Source organism: Desmodus rotundus, chromosome 2 (assembly GCF_022682495.2).
Source record: "Desmodus rotundus isolate HL8 chromosome 2, HLdesRot8A.1, whole genome shotgun sequence".
NCBI lineage: Eukaryota > Metazoa > Chordata > Mammalia > Chiroptera > Phyllostomidae > Desmodus > Desmodus rotundus.
Genome location: NC_071388.1, coordinates 45,992,742 through 46,011,605, shown reverse-complemented (window position 1 = coordinate 46,011,605; position 18,864 = coordinate 45,992,742). Strand labels below are relative to the sequence as shown.

The 18,864-nt window shown below is 45.0% G+C and overlaps 1 protein-coding gene across 9 annotated transcripts in view; it reads right to left on the bottom strand.

Annotated features, from left to right (window-relative positions):
• The window catches only part of LPP (LIM domain containing preferred translocation partner in lipoma), a 633,676-nt gene that overhangs the window by 584,087 nt on the left and 30,725 nt on the right, over positions 1-18,864 (bottom strand). For 6 of the 9 annotated variants that reach the window (XM_053918206.1, XM_045199196.2, XM_053918208.1 and 3 more), the window contains exon 2: positions 2,194-2,317. The exons of 2 other annotated variants lie outside the window; for them this stretch is intronic. The gene's annotated coding sequence lies outside the window, so the exon portion shown is untranslated. Of the gene's footprint in view, positions 1-2,193; positions 2,318-3,069; positions 3,188-18,864 lie in introns of those variants that run through there. One more of the 9 variants, XM_053918205.2, reaches the window with a different exon arrangement.

Sequence of the window (18,864 nt, the reverse complement as noted above, 5' to 3'; positions counted from 1 at the left end):
GATCCCAGAGGCAGGCCTGAGGAGGGTAAAGAGAGTCCTCACACGTAACTCAGAAGACTAGACCAGCCATCAGAGTTAGTGGTTCTATAGAAAGATGGTCGTCTTGTCAAGAGCTCAAAGTCCCTTCCAATATTGCAACAGGTACATTTTAGCAGATACAAGAGATATTCCATGAAAAACAGTGCCCGTGGATGGCCTAGGAATTCTGGAAAACCAAGGACCAAGGAGGGAGCTACAGGGATACTTAGTTATGAAAAGCAGAATGATAGTCTTTATCTACCCTCCATTTTGCAAGTAGCATTTAGAGATCAGTTTTCAAATCCACAAAGGGGCTCTTCATTCCTTAATGTATTGTGTGCCCCTCTCCCTCCTGACCACCACTAGATCAGGGATCTCAAGAGGAGAAAAACCACAAAGGCCATTGAGCCGATGCCCCCACCCCCCTGTCAGTGAATCCCTCCATGGTAGCCCTGAGGTTTCCAGTGAGGTGAAGATCATCTCCTGAAGCTGCAAATTCCATCTTTCCAACAGAAAGTTCTTCCTTATATGGGAACAAAACCTGGCTCCTAATGAAGCTCTCCAAGATCTCACCCCTCAGTTACTCTGGCTGTTTCCCAACCGCATCACACTGCTAGCTCCTAATGCATCTGTTGCCAACTTGAAATCCATCCTTTTTCGGTTTTCCAATAAGTGTTACTGCTAAGTATCCTGTTCTGCATATAAACATCTGGCCTTATGGATTCACAAGATGTATCCTATTAAATCCCAGTCCCTGAGAAATGGGAGAAATTAGGCCTTCCGGACCAGTTCCTCACCTGCCTCTACCTCATCACCATGCCACATCCCCGTCCTTTGTGGACAATGCTTGGGAACGCACATTCCATTTCCAGCTCCCCACTCCTGCTCTCCAGTCCTGCCAGACCGAAAGCTGTCTCCAGGATACAAGGCTGTTCCAAGGCACGTGAAGACAGAGCTCTGTGGAACGAGAGGGCCTTTCCAACACAACTGTTGTCAGCGGCCTGCAGGCAGGACCACAGAGCCACTCCGCTGGCCACATGGCTGGGAGTTCACGATCCCTGACAGCTCCAGTATCATTCTAGCCTTGGTATCTATAAAAAGGGGGCAAATGTTCTTTTCTGCCACAGTTCTGATGGCACTATTTGGATGTAAGGCACAAGTAGCAATGATGCCTCACATTAGACATGCTTTCCCGGTTGGTAAATGCTTTCCCAGATAGTCTCATTTAATCCCTGTGGCAACTACCCCTGGAGGTAGCCTCCCACCTAATTTAGTGAGAGGAACACTGTGGCTCAGAGAAGTTAAGGATACTCCCGAGGTCACAACAAGAGTAAGTACTAAAAAGAACACTGGTTTAGAAGTTAAACTGCTTGAGATTCCAGGTGCAATTCTGCTAGCTATATGACCTCCAAACAAATGTTTAACTTTCCAAACCTTAGTTTCTACACCTGAAAATTGGAGATTAAAAGAGACACTCTGTCTGCCTCTCAGAGCGGTTATGAGGATCAAATGAGATAATGTGAGTGAAAGCCCTCTGAAAGACTGGGAAGGCGTACAAACGTGTAGGGGATCATGGTGTGATTACTCGTAAATGACTGTGCATTCCATTACAAACTCAGAGAGCAGTGAGGTCATCCTTGAGACAAGGAAACATGAAGGCTCTGGGAATTAAAGAGTAATAATCTGATGCTCTACAGGGTTATTTCCATATAGTACTCACTCTTGAAGTTGAAGGTCGGCAGGGACTGTCAAACTTTCAACTGCAAAGTCACATCTGTCTACAGAAATGCTCAAGGCAGACTCTCCCTTTTCAGCCACATGCAAATTCCAGGCCAAAAGGAGGTAATAGAGATGGACGTTGGAAGACCACCCCCCCCACCCCGCCCCAGAGTCTTAGTTGCAGAAACGTGACCTGCAGTGTTTTCCTCCGAGAAGCTGTTAGAAACGCAGGCTCCAGCCTCTCTGCAATACGCCCGTGGGGAAATACGCAAACAGTAAGAAGCTATTTACCAGAGAGCACTAAGGAAGCTTCCAAGCATGAATTATCAAGGGCACAGGATATTTCAAGTTGCAGATAGCAAAAAGATAGAAACTCCAATCCATTAAAAACCTTCTGGCAATTCCTTAAGATTTGGGACGAAAATATTAAGGCAGCAAAGAGGCCCATTTACATACCAGAGGTCCTGCTGCAGGTCGCCTGGGAGCCAGAGGGCCCCCAAGAAGCTCTGAGAGTGAGGAACCAGTCTGGCTTCCTTCCGTCCTCTCCCAGCACGATAGTAACCAGGATTCCCTTCGATTTCTGCAAAGATCCAAGTCATCAATGTCATTATGGAGGGGCTGGATTTTCCCCAGAAATCCATTCCCAAGGCAGACGAACCCTTGGCTCAGTGATGATTGTTTGCCTCTTTGCATTTTATCATCAGTTTCCTTGTGCTTAACGCTGGAGAAAAGCACCGAATTAATTTGTGATAGGTGTGTGAGCACTAGTGGGAGAGGTGGACAGTCGGGTGGAAACAGAGATAACTTAGAAAAGTAAACTGAAGCCAGAGACCACGACTGTTGCGGGCCCAGGTGGTGACAGTCTCTTTCTGAAAGTAGAGTGCGTTTTTGAGAAGCAAAGCTCTAATCACACCATTGATCAGTTTAAAAAATAGTCTCTTGGGCTCCTCACTGCCACATAATAACAGTAACAACTATAATTTAATGAGTGTTTACTCTGTGCTGAGCATTGTACTGGCAGCAGTTTGCACACACTGTGCCATTTAATCCCATCAACAACCCGGTGAGCCGGCCAGACTCACACCCACATTACCGACGAGGAAAGGAAGACTTAAAAGAAAAAGTAAACTGTGCCAATCCCAGAGATAGTGAGTGGAAAGTCACGGGGCAGGCAACCCCTTACAATTCCGTCCAATGTCTAACCTTTCCCGTTGCCTAGCCTCTCCCTATTCCATTTCTTTGAGATGAAATCACCCTCACAAAACTATCACACATGATAATCATGTATAACAAACATAAGTATCTCCAAAAATACTTGACAAAAGTCCTTACTTGTTTCTGTCTCCTCACCGGTCCCCTGACGTCAGGAACCTTGCCTGTGCTCTCGCCACTGTGTACACAGGGAACACTCCAGAGTCACAGGTATTCAGTGAGACAATGTGTTTGAAGGTTGGGCCAGGGAACTAATCTCAGTGAGGTTCCCAAGGTCCACAGCCAAGCTGAAAGACACAGGTCAACTATCGTGTACATGGGGCAGCCGGAAGCTTCTGACAGAAGCTTCTCAGAAGCTGCCCGACCTTTGAACTTGCAGCCAGATGCTCCAGAGGCCTCAGAGTGAGGTGGGCAGAAAGCATGTCTCTTTGAAAAAGAGGAGAAAGTTCAAGACCCCTCACAATGGTGACTTTTGCTGAGCCACCTTTTCTCTCGGACTTAGTAAAAAGACTAACTAGACAAGCACAGTGGGTTTCAAACTTTTCTTTCTCTAACAACAGTGCTTTTCAGTTTGCAAAGTAGTAACAGCAGAAGTGCTCAGCCTGACTCCAGAACTTCCTTTTCTCCCCTTCTCTCACCGTTTGTCACCTCCAATCCCCCTACCCACCACCCACCCCAACCCCAAGCCCACTCCTGCAGTCTCTCAGGCTCGGGGGGAGCACAGCTGGAAAACCACCAGCCGCCTGGGCTCTTCATAGTACCTTCTGGCTCTGATTCCTATAACCTCCAAGGACTGAGACATACGTTCTTCCTAAGCAGTTCCGCATTTTACCAGTGAGACAGCCCCTAAGTAGTGTAACAGGGAAGAAATAATTCCCAAACTAGGAAACTTGGATTATAGTCTATTTAGGATCTGTATTCCCAAGTAAGTTATTCAAACTTCACTAAGCCTCAGTTTTTCTCATCTGTGCACTGGGGAATAATATTGTTATCTACCAGATTAGGTGTTTATGAGAATTAACTAATTTAATATGTATATAAGATAAGCTACTTAGCAGAACCCTACAGTAAATACTGTGTTACAATCACGTCACCTATAAATTAACATAAGTGCGCAGATGGAGAAGCATGAAGCACCGCGTCCAGGGCACAGAAGATGCGCAGTAAGTGGCAGGGACCCATTTCTTTCCTTCCTTGTTCTCGTGGACATTTTCAACCTGAACAAAGCCTGGCAGCTCTAAAGAGCCAGAGGGAGGAACACATTGTGTGTCTCAAATTCCCTAGTGTTCATCTTTGAAAAATCTGACAGCTTGTCTCTGGGACCTTTGAAATTCATGGCTATCCTAGTCTTCCAAGGATGTAAACCAACACAGACAAGGGTGGAAAGTGAGTTTGAGAGAACCACTGAGCCAGATAATTGGCACAGGAGGGGGCATTAGATGTGGCATCCCACGTCCTAGCTGCCACATCGACCAGCTGAGTAGCCTGAGAAATCCCATCTGCTCTCTGAGTCCCAATTTCTTTATTTGGGAAATAGGGGTAAGAACCCCATCTTTTACCTCCTCATAATGCTGAGCAGAAGTAAGGAGCTGATGGGTATGAAAACTCTCAAAAACTTCACAGCTCTACTCCTATATAAAATAACAACATTTTTATTATAACCTCAAGTAAAAAGTTGAGTCACTGCAAAAAGTAACTGAGAAAGTGCCCAAAACTTGGGAATCACCACATCCTGAGGCCCCTGCGCCAACTGTGAGATTCCCTGTCTCTCGCCTGACTTTTGCCCCACGTTCCCTGCACGTCCAGAAGGTGCTGCCGGGTTAAGCCCCTTCCGTCACCAGCGGACTCCTCACCAGTGCTCTGAACTGCACGGAAAACCACGCAGAGCTGCCCTCGGCCATCTTTCCAGCCACGCCTCCTATTATCTTGCTGCATGAGTCCTGGCTCCAAGCACGAGTGAACCCCAATTCCTCAAAACTCCAAGATTTGACCATGTTTCCCCCTAGTGCTGCACCTCCAAATCTGAGCTCAAAATCTCCTCACTGGGCAGTGGGGAAGTGGACCCCTTAGGAGGGTTCTGTGACTGGGGTGTAGTCAGCAGTGTCTTCAGTGCCCCATCCTTTTTCTAAAGATGGTCCCAACAGTTAGTGCCCCACCTTTTTGAATGCTTAATGCCACATATGGCCATGACATCCATCTACTGATGAGAAACCTGAGGTTGCAGAACACAGTAAGAAGCTGAGCCAGTGCAGGCCTTGGGCTCCAGAGCCTGCTCACACTACACTGTCCCTCAGCAACAGAGTGCCACGAACACCCTGCCACACAAGGTGCTGGCCTCAGGGCCAGCTCACTGCATGACGCTGGGCAAGTCACTGTCCTTCTCTGAGATATGCAATGAGGGCTCTGAGGTCACCCCACATACCTATATACCCCTTTCTGTCTCCTCCTGGAAGGTTTCAGAAATTAAGGTTAGAGGGAAACTAACAAGGTAATGCTTACGTACTTGTATGTGTCTGATCAATTCCACCCCCCTAGCTTCCCTTCCTGACCTTCAAAGCCCATCCAGTAAGAAGAAAGAGGGACTGACCAGAATTCCAAAAAGCCACCACTATGCTACAGGATGGCACAGGGGACTCCGTGAGATAGCATCGCCATGCAGACCAGCAAACCGATCCCCAAGAACAACTGCAGTCATGGTCACAGGGCATGAACCTCGACAGCAAATTACTGGTTTGACTGCCAATTTTTAATACGCTCAAGATGCAAGGGCATTAACGCAGGCGGCACAGAATGCACCTGACATGCCTCGTGGCCTGTGGGCTCCACAAGGCAGGGCAGTGAAAGAAACCCTCTTTTCTTCAAGATTCTTAAGACAGTAGCTTCTCTCTTTATAGTGCAGGCAACTAGGACTGCTGTCTGACCACAGCGCCCTTGTTTGGATGTGGAGACACGGTCTGCCTAGCAGGCTGCCAAGCCCCCTCCTGACACTCTCCTAAAGTCTAAATGTTGACTGCTGGTTATCCCGGGACCACAGGATCCAAGATCCAGCAAAACACAGGTACCAATTCCTGTGAACAACTTCTCTGGGGCATTCAGTCATTCAGAAAGCATCCCAATTTCCACCGATACACAGCAAGAAGATAAGGCTAGGTTTCTGCACCAATATCTTCAGTGGCTTCCCAGTGGCAATAGAATAAGTCCACGTGCTTTATCTAATTGCTCAAGTTTCTGAATAAGGCACACTCAATCTTCTATTCCCACTATACACTCCCTTCCACTGCCACTCAGCATACATTCTTTGCTTATTCTGATGGAACTCTTACCTCCCATTATTCCGTTACTTGACCTACTCCCCACCCCCCAACCCTGAGATCCAATACAGATATTCTATGCAACCTTCAAGGCCAATGGTAGTTCTCAATAGCAACAGGATTGCTCTTTCAAGAAAAGCAGCTATTTCTGCAGTGTCTCGTGTATTATAGGACATCTAGCATCTCTGGTCCTGAGCGCTACACAGCAGAGTGGTCTGACCCCCAGCACTGAGATGATAATAACAACGACAACACACCCCAGCACTTTTGCACATACCCCTTACAGAGATGGCCCTGCCTCCAATGGAGAATCACCTGACCACTGTCACTCAACATGAAGATTCCCTGTTTCTCAGTTCAGCCAGAATCATCTCCCTTCTCTGAATTTGCTTAGCTTGCCATCTAGGACACTGATCATAACCTTCCTTTTACTATTCTTATGATGAACTTGACTTATTTCCTCTCCAGTGAGGGCTCCCAGAAGAAGAACCCATGACTGACCTCTGCCCAAAGTGCTAAATCTAGCCCAGGGCCGGGCTCATCGTAAGTGTTTAAGAAATGTTTGTGAGCAAATTATGTAAACAGGACAGCTGTCCAGGGCGCGACTGCCCAGAGGAGATTAAACTGAACTAAAAAATTACAAGTCAACCCCGGTCGTCAAAACGAAACAAAACAAAACAAAAACCCAGTTCAGAAACTGAGTTTGGACAAAAAGCCTGCGTTTTGGGTATACCAAGTATATTGCTGTTATGTATTTTATATAAATAAACAAATATTAAGTAGGCTACTATACCTAATTATATGATAGTATTATAATTAACTGTACATATTAAATATTCTGGAATAATAACCTCTGGGTGTTTTAAAATGAATGTGTTGGTGGCTGACATATCCTCTCCATTGGCTCAATCAGGGCTCCTTCCCACCCTCTCAAGAGTCTTCCTGCCCTGCAGAAGCAGACTGCTGAAAACTACATTTCCCACACTCCCTTGAAACTAGTAAATTAGGTTGCAATAATAAGATTTACTTGTGTTAGACTTAGAAGGAGAACATGGAGCTAAATCACCCCATTGCTATTTCTACTGGCCAGCAGCATTGTGGGATCCTGAGTCAAAATGCCGTTCCATGGGGCAATACCATGTCCTGCCACCAACTCTGAGGATGCAGAGAAAGCTTCCAGAGGTTCAGCAATGGCTTCCTAATGTCATCTTCTTTATCCCTGGGTTGGGGCTAGGGAATAAATTCTTCAATCAGTAGTTCCGATGAGGCCTCCTGGCTCTAACAATTTTGGAAAGGATCCAGCATCTTTTCCCCTGAATTAATCCTTTCCAATAAATTGTGTGAAATGTCTCTCCTGCACTTAAGCCTGACAGATGCAAGAGGTAAAATAAAAACTAATAGATCAATTAACTGAACATTCATTCCTCTATTGCTTGATCTGCTCAACTTAGACCTATGTCTGTCTGTCTCTACCTAGGACCCTCCTTTGCCTGTGAAGGGAAAAGATCTCACTTTACTGTAATGAGCCAAAAAGACCTTAGACACATAAGTGGCAGGTGCCATAAGCTAAACAGAACTACACAAACTGGCTTATGGTCAATGTAAACTCTAATTTATATAACAGGAAGCACAGTTATAGCACAAATACTAACTCTTTCCTGAGAATTCTTGGCTTGACCTCCTTCTTTTCCAGATTTGTCCCTGAATACTTCAGTACCTCCAAGGCATGCCGGCTGCACCCCTCGCCCATCTGCTCTGTGCAGCCCCACAGAGTCATCAGCCTCCAGAACTGTCTGCTCCTGTTCTTGTTCCCTTGTTTGTAAAATAGGGTTAGCAATAGTACCTTCTTCATGGGTGTTGAAAGGATTGGATGAATCGCTATGAGTAAAGCAGCAACAGCAGTGACTGGCACAGAGCAATTGCTTGCTAAGTGTCACCTCATATGTAACCAAGGAATGATCTTAGGACACAGGTATATGTCCTATTGTACAAATGAGGAAACTGAGACTCTGAGAGTTTATGTAACTTGCCGAAGGTCAGACAGCTAGCAAGCAAGGGGTGGAGGCAGGCTCCAAATGCAGCTCCATGGCCTTCCTTCCACAAAATCCAGAGCTCTTTGCTCTTCAGCTTCCTGCTTGCTGATATGCACATCTAATGGAAAAATGTATTAAACTGTAGGAGGAAAAGAGCCCAGACATAACGGGGCTGTGCCTTGGGAGCTCTCTGGGCATCACAGGATGATAAGGCCAATGTCATAAGCCCTACCCTTCAGCGTAGTCAGCTCCTGTGGGTAAAATTAGCTCAGCGCTGCTCCAGTGCCGCCTGGAGCCCCGAGGCAAAACTCGCCCTGGGCACAGCATAACCTTACCTGAACCTCAGTCCCAGGAAGGGTCCCTCGTGAACCTCATTAGGGCCTGAGATGACTCAGTTTGCTCCTTCTTGTCTCTGGCTGCTGAGGTCACCTCTCTGCTATCCAGAAAGGCAGCTCCGAAGGAGACATTAAAAAGAAAATGCGAGAAACCATTCTGGCTTCCTTTCCTCCAGGACTGCTTCTGAGTAGGACAGGGTGACTGCTGCCACGCCAGCTGTGTGTTAGGGAATCAGGCTCTGCCGAGACAGACAGCCCAGCTCAGGACCAAAGGAAGACACTAGTCCAGACGGACTCGTGAGATTTCCCTCCTTATCTTACTCTGAGAATGATGGTACTGACCAGGGGAAGGGCCTATTCTATATTCCGTGTCCTACAGCACACAGCACACTGATGACAACCACCCGTCATCATCGCTTTACACAGGCATGAAGGCAGAGAAGGAAAGAAGAGGGATGGCCTGTCACCAGGGAGCACACACGGGTGCCTACAGCGCTTCCTCCACCAGACAACAAGCTTCCAGAGTATAAGCCCCATGGATCTATAATTCAACCCACAAGTGTGCCATTTTCTAGCAACCACATTCTTAAAAAAACAAGAAGAAACAGGAAAAAATTAATTTTTATAATATCTTTTGTAACCCAATATATCTAAAATACAATCACTTCATAAGTAATGAACATAAAATTTATTAGTAAGATAATTTACATTATGTTTTGTACTGAGCCTTTGAAATGGAATGAATAGTTTATACTTACAGCACATCCCAATTCGAACTGGCTATGTTTTACACCCTCAACAGCCACATGCCTTTCTGATTTAACTTGGATGACACAGGGCTCAGCATGAAGCTAGCACACTGTATGTCATTTTTAACATGATGAAATGAATGGTTACACGAGGGATGGAAGGATGGACAGAGGGAGCGTCTTACCACTGAGAAAACTAGTGAACTTCCATGACTTCCTTCCCTGTATCGACCATACGTGACATTTCCCATCTCGGGTCAGATTGTGACCAGAGCCTCGGAACGGCTCAGCGATTTCCAGCCCTCTGCATCTCACGGCACACAGAAACTAAGTGCTTAAATTCGGCGGCACACCAAACTCTACATATAGTGTTGCCGAACTGACCAAAATAAATAGGTATGACTTTGATTCATTCACACTGAATGGCTATTGTGTTGATTGGTGTCATTTTTTTTTTAATTTGACAATCTAAGGGAAAAGAGGTCAGTGTCCCCAACTAAACAGGTATGCATGTTTTACAAATTCTGGTGGCACACCAGTGTGCCGCAGCACAGCAGCGTTGAAAATTGCTGGTACAGCTTAATATAAATAGCATAACTTCCATTCCTTCTAAACTTACTCCTTCAAGAATCACAAACTACGTCGTCAGTCTTTCTAATTTTCCTAGAACAAAACAAGCCTGTCAAAAACTAGTCAAAGACCTACCACTCACGTGGATCGCAAGGAGGCCACTTTACCTCTCTGAGCCTCTACTCCCCCTGCCATAAAAGTATAACCCAACTCTGCCCATCTCATACTCATTGTAAAACACAAAATAGTGAAACGCCAAAGCCTTAGACGGAAGTAAGGTACCGCCCAAAAGTTTCCCTATGTTATAAATATATACCACATGAGCTTATAATATTATAAACTTTAATCATGTCTGCATGCACACCTGCATAAACAAATACAACTGTGGGGCTATATTAACAGCAGTATTTTAATTTCCAAATCACTATTCCTCCTTTCGCCCTTCAAAAACCACAGAAGATATGGTCACTCTGATTTTTCTAGGGAAAACGATTAGGTTTTCCCTGAGTCAGTACTCTCCCAGGTTTGCAGAACTGGGTAAAGCTTGCCTACAAAGCACAGACTAAAACATGCAGGGGCAGGACATGAGCAAGCCTGAGAGAGGGCATGGCTGAGGCACAGACGCCTTTCTCCAGATGGGCCACAGAAAATGTCCTGTACCAACAGACATCACTTACAATGTAATAGTTAAAATCTCCCCCACCCCACACAACTGCCAAGAGCTGAATGATAATGACTATTTAGTTTCATTCCACTTTTTGGGCATGATACACAGAAATGTTAGGGGGATTAGGAAGGTGCGAGGCTGAAATGAGGACTTCCTAGAGGCACCATTGCCAAGAGGAGAGGAAAAAAAAAAAAAAGATGATCAATGTGTTTCTTTTGCTGACCAGAGTCACCATCAACAGATCTGATTTTTAAAAATCTCTCCCAGCCCTGGCTGGTGTGGCTCAGTTGACTGGAGCATCCTGTACACCCAAAGGCTGCAGGTTTGACTCCCGACCAGGACACATGCCTACGTTGCGGGTTCAGTCCCCAGTTGGGGCGCGTGCAGGTGGCAACCGATTGATGTTTTTCTCTCAAGTTGATGTTTCTCTCCCTCCCTCCCTCCCATCTCTCTAAAATCAATAAGCATGTTCTTGGGTGAGGATCAAAAACAAAAACAAAGCAAAAAACAAAAAATACCTCTTTCAAAACTGCAGCTAACATACCAAGAAGGGGGGCTATTCACAGGCCCCAGAGATAAAGGAGCTCATGCGACCATTCAGCACCCTAATTTTAGCAAGGAAAAAACAAACAGCACAGGAAGAGCCCGCAGATGCTCAGAGATTGGGGGTGGGAGGCCTTGCGCACAGGGATGCAATACAAGAGTGGGACACCACGGCCTTAAACCCTATAGGTCAGAATCCAAATCTTTGGTTGTTTCTGTTTGTGTGAGCCCTGATTTTTTTTTAAACCAAAATTAAAAAGTACCCACTGACTGACCCAATCAGATAAAACTACTGGTACACAGGCTACAGACTATAACTCCAGGAAAAATTTAAAAATAGATAAACTCAGCTGCAAATTGTCTTTAATCCAAACTCTGTTGTACTGGCAAAAGATAAATTCTTGTTCCCCTTGGTATTTCTCAGCCACACATTCTCCTCCGCCAGTGAAGTTCTCGTGGCAAAGCAGCCATCACAATGGGTCTCCACCAGACCACGCACAGGAACGTATCACCGTTCAGTGCCTGACCACACACGGCGGAAGCCAGCCTTGTGCCCTCACCGGCCAGGTGTTGAAGAAAAACCAAAATGCTCCAACTTATCACAGCCTGTGCTCTCTTAAACACAGGGGAAGGCAGGGCCAGCGCAGAAAATTTTGCTGCTGTTGTTTTACAAACACTCTTAGGGCACTTGTTTTATGCCTGGAAATTCTCTAAGTACTTTACAAATATTAATTCATTTAACCTTCCAAACAGCCCCTATGAAATAGGTACCATTATCATTTTTGCCATGTTACAGATGAGGAAACTGAGGCACAAAAAGTCACAGAGCTACATAGCGGTGGAGCTGGGCACTGAATCTAGGCGATCGGGCTCAAGGTCTGTGCTTTTGACCAGCAGGCTACACTGCCGCTCAGCGGGTTTTGTTTGCCTTCCCTGCGTTATTGTTGGGGGCAGAACACCAAAACACAAACATTCACGTCTAGTAGGAAATAGGATGGGCACGAAGACTGACGTGACTGACACAGGCTCTCCCTGAAGTCAAGTTACAGGAGAGGCCAAGTCAAAAGTGGGAGCCATGTTACTGATTTACTCTGAGAAAGCCGTGTCACAAGACCAGAACTATGCACCATCCATGTGGTCAGCATATTCCCACTGTCATCATCGGGATATGGTCTCACAAGAGTCAAGTCGAGTCAAAGGCGCAGGCGCAGCAGGGCAGACAGACCGAGGCAGCCAGCTCCTCGTGCCTGGCCTTGCTGAGGGGACTGGAAGGCAGCTGAGCCTTCCTGAGTCCTGCCAAAACGGGGAGCAAGGACTCTGGTCCCCACTTTGCAGAAGAGGAGACGGATACCTCCAGTTTTTGTTACAAGCTACACTTCTAGGCAAGAAAAACACCCTGTCCCTCATGGTTGTAACTATAAATACACAGGACAGAGAGGTGACATAGTAGAGGAGTAGAAAGTTCAGACTTTGCAGCCAAACAAATGAGAGTTCAAATCCTGTTCCTGCCCTTGTGTGACACTGTGCAAGTCACATCCTGCACTCTGATTTCTTCATCTGTAAGAGGAGGGAAGAATAAACATCTCTACGTTGTGAGGTTACTGGGAGATTAGAGACGATACTAACAAACTGCCTAACACCTGGCACATGGCTGTTAAAGTAAAAGTAAAAATAGCAATTGCCTGCTTCCCCCACTCGGGACCTTTCCTCTTGCCTCGTGGAATGGATAAAATGGACATGTGACTCTTCCTTTCTTCCCCGCTCTTTCAATGGTACCGCTGTGCTCAGTCACCTGAGCACAGAACTCCTTGATCCCCAATCCTTCAACCATCCAGTCACGTTTGGTGTTCCTTCACAATTTGATGCTCTCACCCCGGTTCCCCCTTTTTCCTAGAAAGTTCTACAAAACCCAACTCAAGCATCACTGACCCCACAAAGCTTTTCTGATCATTCCCACTTCTGTGCCTCCCACGTTCTCATTTATAACACTAACAAAACCAAAAGATAAATGAATAACCACACGCAAGGCTGCTGTTCACCAGTACACAGAGATACAGCAACAAGGATGGCTAAAATATTTCAATGTCTCCTTTCCCACTGCTAAGCAGCTTCTCTTCCAAGGCCCTCAAGTGTCCTCACACCACCCCAATTTTCCCAATCCCTACCCTAGGATACCCTGAACTGCCCCACAATCCAACAATGAAAAGGTTTTCCCTGGCAAGGCCGGTGACCCTTCAGTACAAGGTATTATACACATTTCAATATCATCTCTGTCTACGTGGACAACTCAACTACTAAACTAAATGTTGATATACATACTTTTTGGAACAGGACAGATATTCATCTCTGGGTAGGATGCTTCTTGAGGGCCAGAAGAACACAGCTCCTCAGCATCCCGGTCTCCCCACCCAGGGAAGCTCCCAGCCAATGCTGAATTAATTCACAATGTCTCCTTTGCTTCCCCCTTCTCTATTGTGGCCTGACACACAACTGCCCCACTGTACGCAAATCTGAAGTCAAACCCAGTTTGACTCCCACCTCCCCTGGTTACCCAGTCATCTCCCTGCCCTCAGTGCCTCCCCTCCAGCCCATCCTCACGCCCTTCCAATGACAGGACCTAGAGGCTCCACACCTCCAATGGCCCTCTGATGCTGACAAGTCCAACTCAAATCCTCCTGACATTGATTGCCACGGGGGGGGGGGGGCGGGCAGCTCATTCTGACCTCATCCTAGGAATATGGAAACATTTCCTCAAAGCACACAAAAGGTAGTAAAGAAACGTAAGAAGTTATCCCTTCAAAAGTTAACCAAAGCTATTAAAAAAAAAAAAACCTCCTTGTATTTTTATAACCTACTGAGGTTTTAAAACCAGCCGTACATCAAAATGATTCACTCCTTTTTCCCTCCTCATCCAGTGAAATAGGAGGGGCAGGTTTACTTTTCTCGGCATTAATGATGGGGATGCGACTTCTCCAGTAACACAGTTGGTTCACATCACAACCAGGGCTAAGAGCTAACCTCAAGCACCGCAACCCAGCCAGAGCTGATCACAGTCCTCAAGTCAGCATGCCCCCTTTGCACCCCAGCCTACGGACTAGGACGTAAACACACACCGCAGAAGTCGTCTCTCGCTAATTCCTCACCTGCTGTCTTCCCCCAAATAGCGCTTTCCACCTCTGAAAGTATGGGTTTATGTACTTTATTCTGTCTTGCTTCGTAGACTGCAAGCGGTATGACGTCATGACTTGGCCTGTCTCCTTCCCCACTACATCCCTAGCACCCGGAACATAGCGCCCACACTTGACTGTGAAAACAAAGGGGGATTTGGCGTCAGACCCAACACCGACGTCCTCCACCCTCAGTTACCAGCAGCCTAACCAGGGACAAATAATGCCTCGATCTCTTCACCCTTAAAATCCAAATAACGATACCTACTTCTCAGCATGTTTCGGAGGAATTAAAAAAATATATATTCACCAACAGTCCATACAAAATAAGTAGTCAATATATGCCTGCTTCTCCCTTTTTCTACTAGTCCCCAGCTGTGCTTTTTTCACCAGCCACCCACCCCCAAATGGCTTCTTGTCCTATCCATCACCCCTCCTTGCCTGCACCACTCAGGACCACAAGTATGCCTTCTCCACCTCCGAGTGTCAACCCCTCCCACAAAGCCTCTCTGAAACAGGTGCCTGCAACTGGGCCCTACGCAGAACTCACAGCTGAAGCCCACCACATTTTCATGTCTGCCAAGCTTTGACCTACTTCCCAGCCAGAACAAAGCAGGTGATGTCGCTAGTGATTCAGCAAGGTCATGTGTCTGTTTTTCCCCCAGTCATCTTAGATGTGGGACACAACCCCAAATCATGAACTCACAAAGCTCAGAGCTGAATGGTCTACAGAGCTCAGCCCATCAAGCCCAGCTCTCTTATTTGATAGATTCAGAATCTGTGTTCTAGAGATTGGCAACGTCTTAGCCAAAAACAAACTCCCAAATTCCCCAAAGATCAGAAACAACAGCACAGCTCCAATTACATCCTAAGAAAAGGCCCTGGCTTGCTTATCACTTTCCCTCATCTCAGAAATGACTCCTTATGTCTCAGAGCTTAAATTCTTTCTGATTCCTTTCCAGGCAAATGTATTCTCTCCGTTAATAAATATTCTGCATCATTCTGTATGATGGAGCATTTCTATAATTTCCAGTTCAATGAAGTACAACTTACACACCTAGAAATAAAATTGCAAATGTTTCAAAGTATAAGAGATGGAATAAGAAAAGAACAAAGGACTAGAAGTGAGGAGATATGGGGTCTGGACTTGGTTCTGCCACTAACTACTTACATGACCTTGAGTGAGTCCTTCTCCCCTCCAGGTCCCCTTTTTCTCACAGTAAAAAATGGGGCTGTTGGGCCACAGCCTCTCCAAGTTGCAGTACGCTGTGTCTCCTCAACTCTTCCAACACAATATTATCACCCCACTGTCCAAAATAATTAGACTGTGACTCATTAAGTTCAGATTTTTTTTCCATGGTGCAACTGGGTACATATGCTTTAGCATTGATCAGTGTTCACCAGTGAATTGTAATAAAGCTTTGCAAAGACAAGGGTCCCGTTTATGTAATAATGTCAGCCACACTTTGTAAATTCCATAGAGTAAATGTTGCCAGACTGAAGAAGTTTCATACTAAGGCAATGCTGCACGGTGACAGGAGGACAGTCTTTTCATTATGTGAAAGTTTAGGCTTCCTGACTGTGGATTTCTTCCCAGTGGTCCTTTTGTTCTAATAATCCTGCAATGCCTCAGATCCCTGCCTTACAAACTATGTGTAGAAGCTGCTATAGATCTTACAGAATATTCATAGTGGGAGTACCTCCTGGATTATGTTAGAATAGTTCGGGTTTTCCCAACAGTCCCTGAGAGACGATTTCAGTGAATAAGACAGGTGATCCAGTTGGAGTAATCATGTTGAAAATATTTGGCAAAAAAAATTGTTACATAAAACTTTGGGGTGATAAAGAACGTTGCGAACTTAAGTCACAGAGCCTCAGCTGAACCCACAGGACTCATTTAAAGAGAGTGATACTCGGTAGATTTCTAGAGAGTACCGGCTTTGCAATAAGTCACACTATCACTTCTAAAGCTGCTAGAAAATTCAAGGCGCTGATTCAGAAATGGTACTTCTCTCCTGTTTCCTATCGCTCCTTGCCCCCCACAAAAAAAATCAATAACAAATGCCAGGTGACACAAGCATAGTCTTTGAAATATGTCCTCAGTGAAGATAGCATAGGTTTCCCAGTTTTCTTTCCCTACTAAGAGCTCATAAAATAAATTAATGAAAAAGGCCTTGTGCACTGAAATGCTCAAAACAGTGTTATTTATAAGAGCACATTATTGGCAACGATCCATATCCAAAAACGTGTGGATGGCTGAATTTTAAAACCAGTATTCCACACAATGGAATATGAGAGTGGCCATTAAAAATATGAGAATTATAAATAATTTGGAAATGTGTATGAATAGTCAACGGAGAAAAAAGGGCAAACAAAACTGCCTACAGGATATGTATAAGAAAACATTGGTGGACAATATCTTAATAACATATCTTCCTTTGAACAATGATGATAAACCAAGAGCTAATGGTATGACTCAGGAGTCCTCCGTGAGAGTAGGGAAATATCTGAAGCTGTGATAAAGATACAGTGGTTAAAATAGAATAAAGCAATCAGAAACTCCAAGGAAAAAAAAGACTGTACGAGAAATCATGAGTGAAATTTAAAACCAGTGCAAAAGAAAAGAAAAGGTTAATGGAACTTCAAGAAGAAACCCAGAATAGATTACAAGCAGTTAAGAGAGCAATTAGAAAGACAGAAGACACGGATATCGTAGAAAATACTACATTTTCTTCTCTCAACCAAAAAAAAAAAAAAATTACAACCGTAAACTCCAAAATATATAGTGGTGCACTTGCACGTATGTACACACATATATACACCAGATGATCATTACAGAACGAAAACAAACAAAACCTGTGATAATTTTGAACAATTAGAAGGATCTGTTCGATTTTGATGCTAAGGGAAAATGCAGTCCCCTGTAAGTGGCTTAAAGGTGGTGACCTCAGAGCCTTAGAAAAGGAAGTGAAACCACAGCACATAAATATTGAGCAACAGTTACCTAGAAATCATAATGTAAATGTTGATTGTTTTCAGCCTTTGAAATCAACCCACAGACACAGCAGAAGACTCAGTTATGATTACAAAACTTTATACAGCTGCTTGTACACATGTATCCATTATAAACACTCAGATGCAAAGTGTATAAACATAACTGACAAACTGTAAGAGTAGAAGTCGGAGAGGAAAAGTGGAGAGAAACCCCGACATATCTTCTCACAAAAAGGTGACCAGTAAGTACTGCCAAAAGTTGAGGTAACAAATGAGTGGAGATATATGCATATGATATTAACTTATAAAGGAAACTAAATGAGGGAAATCAATCAAAAATTAGGAAGAGGGATGGGAAGTACCAGTAGGTATAAAAGGCTAGTCCTCTCCTATCATAAAAATTAATGAACATACATAAAACTAGTAACTCAAAACCTAAAGATACAAGACTGTTACGAGAGATATGTCGATAACCACCAGAAGCATTAGAAATTAAAAACAGTTACACGTAGACAACGGAACTGGGGTGGGGAGATATGGGACAAGAAATTCTTGGTTATTTTATAAATGCTTTTTTGCCTTATTTGATTTTATTTTAATTATGAGCATTTATTTTAAAATTCTTCAAAATTTAAAGGAAAATAATATTTCAAAAGAAAATGGAATAGCTGCAAAAGCATGGCCAAGAGGTTACAAAAGTCATCTGTGAAGGGGCTTTCTTGGGAAAACCATCACAAAATGTCACTCTTATGGAGATTACTAAATGCACAAGGAGGTCCTCTTTTAAGTCACTTTGCCCCCTTTGAAAAACTCCCCTCTTCTGCTTTTCTCCCCCAGCTCTTTAACTCTCTCCTAACATCTTCCTATGAAATCTTGAACATTCTAAGCCCCTCAACTCTCTTCTCTGGCTTCCAAATAAAAAGCAGTCCCTAATGAAAACTTGAAAATGTAAAGAATCCCTGAGGAAACCCGAAAAATCAACAGACAGCTCAGGCGGCAGTCTGTGGCCTAGAAGCACCAGGCAGGAGGCTGGAGCTATAATTAGCTGCTTCTGGGCAGACAACAAGGACTCCTGTTCCCTGGAAAGGAGGTAATTAAAGGAGGCAGTTTCAGGCCTGAGGTGGTAAGTCTCAAGGAACTGTGGCTCCGGGCAATCCCAACCTGCACCCTGAATGAGGAAATGGGAGCCCACAGGCCTGACACTCCATTCCTGAGCCATTTTTTAATTCTCCTCTCTGGTTTCTAAAGGCAGGGGAATGCCAGCCATCCGTCAGGTCACTTCTCTCTCTCTCTCTCTCTTTTTTCTGGTCACCTAGAACCTATTTACCGGGCACCCACAATGTGCCGGGCACTGTGCTCAGCGCCAGAAGGAGGGCAAAGGTGAATGAGACCTGAAGCCTGCCCTCAGGAAGCTGACAGGTGAGGTGGACGTAAACAGAAGTCATAGCTCCCAGCGGACGTAGGTGATGACCCACATCAGGAAAGAAGGAAAGAAGGAGGCAGCTGCCTGTTGGGGTGCCTGGGGAGGGCCCTGAGACCACGCAGA